The sequence below is a fragment of the Octodon degus genome, unplaced genomic scaffold (assembly GCF_000260255.1).
Source record: "Octodon degus isolate 3935 unplaced genomic scaffold, OctDeg1.0 scaffold00439, whole genome shotgun sequence".
Lineage (NCBI taxonomy): Eukaryota > Metazoa > Chordata > Mammalia > Rodentia > Octodontidae > Octodon > Octodon degus.
This window is the reverse complement of record NW_004525015.1, coordinates 387,385-392,445: the sequence shown is the minus strand read 5'-3', so window position 1 is coordinate 392,445 and position 5,061 is coordinate 387,385.

Below are 5,061 nucleotides of genomic sequence, written 5' to 3'. Positions count from 1 at the left end.
TAGCATGGAAAAGCTAGAACCTCCTTACATTGGTTAACTTGGGAGGTGCTTTGTCTGTACCAAGTAGCAGTGATTAACTAAATCCATGGGCATGAAAAGCAGTCTGAGGAGTAGTGTCTCAAGTATTAAAATGACTAGGAAGAAAAGAATAGAAGCAGTAATAAAAAAAAAAAACAGCCCATCTTTCCTGGGACCCAAAGCCTCATGTGTTGCTGTGGCCAGTGCCCTCCTAAAGTCTGCTTTTGCTCCCTTGGTTTTAAAGGTTGTGAATGTCCTGTGCCCCTGGTGTTTGGACACAGCGCCTTGGTACACTTGGCAGTGCCAGTAAGATGGGAATCCAAGGTGCACCTTCCTTCTCCCTGGACTTTACCTCACCTTGCCAAGTCCTTACCAGTCCTGTACCTAACCTCTGTCTCTTTGAATTTTCTGAGAATATTTTCCTCTGTCCTCTTTTATATATGGAGTTCTGTGAGTTCTGTCCTCTATAGTCTGAGATTTTGGTACCAGCTGGGAGTGCCTGGAGCTGGAAAGAAGGCACCTTCCTCTGCACCCTGCCTCCTGGGATGCTTCCTGGTCTCCTTCCTGGAGGGCAACATTTTCTGGAGCAGTGTTTAAAGCAGCCTTGTCATGTTTCTAAGTTCTTTTTTTGTGTAAATATTGGTCTTAAATGTTGTTACCAATTGTGTGGCATATAGCACTTAAAAATTAACCTTGCTATAGGCAAACACTTTTTCCCCCCCAAATCTGAAAGGCCAGGGTCACTTTTTGCCCCTGTATTATCTCTGCTCCTCTGAAGAGCTTTAACGTGTGGGCTTTTGTGAAGACCACATTCAAACCTGTATTAGAGACTGCCGGAACAGGTAGGAAGTGAAGGAAAGTGGTACACACGCTGCATCTTCATTGGCAGTTGTGCCCTTAAAGACATTTCAGCAGATGAAGGTTGTCAGGGAGGAGAAATGGAGAAAATATGTAACTTTCTGGTGAGTAGGAGTTTGGGATATGTTTGGCAGTGATGAAATAAATGACTCTCACTTAGAAAAAAAAAACTAGGAATGGAAATCCCATTCAAACCATCTATTCCCCTACTGGTGATTTTCTCAGAGGATCTGAAAATATCATATCATAGTGATATATTTGTACCTATGTTTATAGCAGCACAATCTGTGATAGCCTAATCTTGGAAACAACCCAGATGTCCATCACCTAAATGATGTATGAAAAAAAGTGGTGGTTTTATATAATTGAGTATTACTCAGCTATAAAAAATGATAAGCTTGAAGCCTTCATATTTAAGGTTATGCCACTTGAAGATATACTCATAAGTGAAATAAACCAGACCCACATGTGTAAATATCGTTGGGTCTCCCTAGTATATGAACTCAAAAGTAGAAATAAAAATAAAAGGTATAAGACAATTAAAAGCAAAGTGAGAACTTGAGGATTAGACAATGAAGAGAAGGCAAGGACAAAAGATAGGAAACATGATAGGGGCAAGACCATATATTTTTATGCGCAGGATGGTTAAGGCAATGATCTTGCAAGTCTTCAGCATGTTTTTGGAAACTGGCAGTTTATTGGTAAGATTCTCACCCTGACTAACTATATATGCAGATACCTGTGAACTAAGCAACTGCACTGAAGATAGTAAAGTGTAATTGTAGGGTCATCCTTGGAACGCCCATCATTCTGGTCTTCTAAATATGTACTGCTTTTCCTGACATACTAATTACTTCCATACTGTCTCTCATATAAATGTTTGTTTGAAAAAAGAAGGGTAGGGGCTGGGGAGATGACTTAGTGGAATAAGCGCTTCTGTAGCAAGTCCAATGGCCTGAGCGTAATCCCCAGTTCCACCAAGAAAAATAATTAATTAATTAATTTAAAAAGGTAATAAATGAAAACAATAGACAAGAAAAAAAGTTGTCACAGACTGTCGTGCTACAAGGCTGTATATAATTTAGCTTTTAAATTTCTCTTTATAAATCTGTAACATTTTATTCCAATTTTTTAACAATACTTTTTTATTTTGTTCAATTTTTTTCTTAAAATTCTTGAGAGATGTAAAGTTGAACATATTGATACTTGATGGAAAATGCATGCTCCATGTTTCACTAAAATTTATGATATTCTGACCGATAGTGAGATTAAGTTCAACTGCCTATGTTGTAGCTTAATAATAATAAGCTTCTCTTCAGGAGGTTAACAACCTAAGTTTACAGACTTAAAATTAGAAAAAAAGAAGGGCTGCAAGGACAGCCAATATTTTTGCTCTAGCCTTTCAAGGTCAGTGCAGACTCAGGACATATGAGATCCTGTACTGTAACATCTTGTAACTCAGTTGTATCCCAGATTTTCTGATCAAGGAGATTATGGGGTCAAAGAGGAGAGTGATTGATGATGTAGAGTGTGCCTAAGGAGAGACACATGGAGAGAAAACATTCTCTCAGGCTTTCACAGAGAGCACAGTGGCCAAGCAATGGCCGTGACTCATCTACATGGCTGACACTGACAAAGGATATACAAACTGTGGCACAGGGTTCCAGTATAAATCCTGAGGCAATTTGAGTGACCTTATGAGACACAAAAGTTACATTTCTTGTTATATATGTCTTGCTCTTTCTTGGTCTTAACCATGCATCAAAGAATTATAAAAATGAAATATAAAAGTACTTCCATATGAATATGGTGAACTGCAAAAGGCTCAAGTCAACAACTTCAGACATTGGCAGTCTTACAGAACATCCACTACTTCTATGGACTTCTGTATTATATTGGAATATTTTACTGAATTCATGCACGTACAACTTTTAAATGACAATGAAATGCCCTTCTCTGACAAAACTATCCAAAAAAGAGGGAAACAAATGAAAGGCCATTTTGTTTTTGTATACTCAAAATACTTAGGATAGTGTAAGTACATGAGGCGGTGTTTTTAGTGCTAGAGGTTTTAAAGGAGTTGACGGAATAAGGTCAAGATCTGCTGGTCTTGAAAACAAAACATCTTCATTATTTCCTGCTACAACAATCCTCTCTGGAACTTGCATTATCACACTAGCATTTGGAATGTAGATGCAACAATTGAAGGAACAGCAGATGACATGACTGTTGTAGATGCAGCTTCAATAAGATGACAGATAATCAAACTAAATAGACGCCTACAACTTCTAGAAGAGGAAAACAAAGAACGTGATGAAAGAGAAATGGTCATGTATTCAATTACTGTTGCTTTCTGGCTGCTTAATAGCTGGCTCTGGTTTCGCCGCTAGAGGTAACCTCGGCGTTCAGATATATTGTCTCAGCTGCTGGAAATATAAAGGATTTACAAACGTCTTTGTTTCTGTCTTTGCAGTGTATGTGATTTTATATAGCCCATGCCCTAAAAAATGTATTTCTTCCAGAAAGTAGGGGAAAGGACCTATATTTGTAAAAGTAAGGTATATTCTGTTCCTCTGCTGTACTCTCTTTAAGCTAGTTCTGCAGTAACATCTTACGTAAAATTCTTTTGCATGTTTTGTAAATAGGTACTATTTTTTTAAATTGGTTTTTAACCTCATCAGTCTGCACAGCTGATTCTCTGAAAGGGAGAGAGAATGCATCAGGAATGATTTGGAAGGGTGTCTGTAAAGAAAATAAGTGTTTTGTGCTGCTTACCACTAGGAAGCAGTTTTGTTAATAGACATTTTTGCACCGCCTTTGGACATTAACACGATGTCATGGTCTGGTACCAGATTTAAGAAAATGAAACCACCTAATATTTCATGATCACCTGTATAAATTAAATTGATTCCTAACAATACAGAAGTAAAAAAAAATACTTAGGATAGATATACAGCTGCATTCTTTTAACTCAATGAATAGAGAGATTTGTTCTAATAATGTTTGTGGACAGGATATCATGTCTCCATCTTGTACAATGTATAACCACTAATGCAACAATATGTGATGTTTTAATTATTGATACTGTGCTATTAATCCGTGTTGAAACTGTCTCATTGTTATTTGCTTCTCAATAAAATCATTAACAAAAAAAAGAAAATGACTACCCTCTAAAAAGTGATCTAAGAGGATTTCAGAAAATGGAAAAATATCCCTTACTCTTGGATAGGAAAAATCAACGTTCTGAAAATAACCATACTCTCAAAGTTGTTATGAAGATTTAATGCAGTCCCTATCAAAATGCCATCAATGTACCTCACAGAGCTAAAGAAAACATTCTTTTTTTTTTTTTTTTTCTCCAAATGCCCTCAGGTTTTTTTTTTTTGGGGATTGAACTACAGCAACCTGAGGCTGACAGCTTTGTGGAAGCAGCCACTTAAACAACTGAGCTAGGGCCAGGCCCCCAACAAAACATTCTTAAAATTTGATTTGAACCAGAAAAGACCTAGAATAACAAAGGCAATCCTGGGCAACAAAAGCTAGAGAGGAAGCATTAAAATCCCTAACTTATAGTTATACTACAAAGGCACTGTGATAAAATTAGCATGGTACCACCAACAACAAAAAAACAAAAAAGAAAGAAAGAAAGAAGAAAGAAAGAAAGAAAGAAAGAAAGAAAGAAAGAAAGAAAGAAAGAAAGAAAGAAAAAAAGCCACAACAGACCTTGAGGTTGCAGAGATAGCTCAGTTGAATAAGTGCTTTCTTGGTAAGCACAAAGTCCTGAGTTTGGTCCCTGGTACCAACAAAATAAATAAATAAATAAATAAATAAATAAATAAACAAACAAGCCACCTGGAGATCAATTTAACACATTAGAAGTTGCAAGCACAAGTAGAAATGCACTTAATAATCTTATCTTTGACAAAGGTTCCTAACACATTCAACAAGAGAAACATTGCTTCTTTAACACATGGTGCTAAAAATGCTGGCTTTCCATATGCTGCAAAATAAAACTAGACCCTGGTATATTGCCATGCAGTAAACTAATGTCAAAATGTTTTACAGATCTAAACATTAAAACAGGAACACTTGGGGGCCTGGCCCTAGCTCAGGCCTTTAAGTGGCTGCTTCCACAAAGCTGTCAGCCTCAGGTTCCTGGAGTTCGAACCTCACAACTCTCCCGCT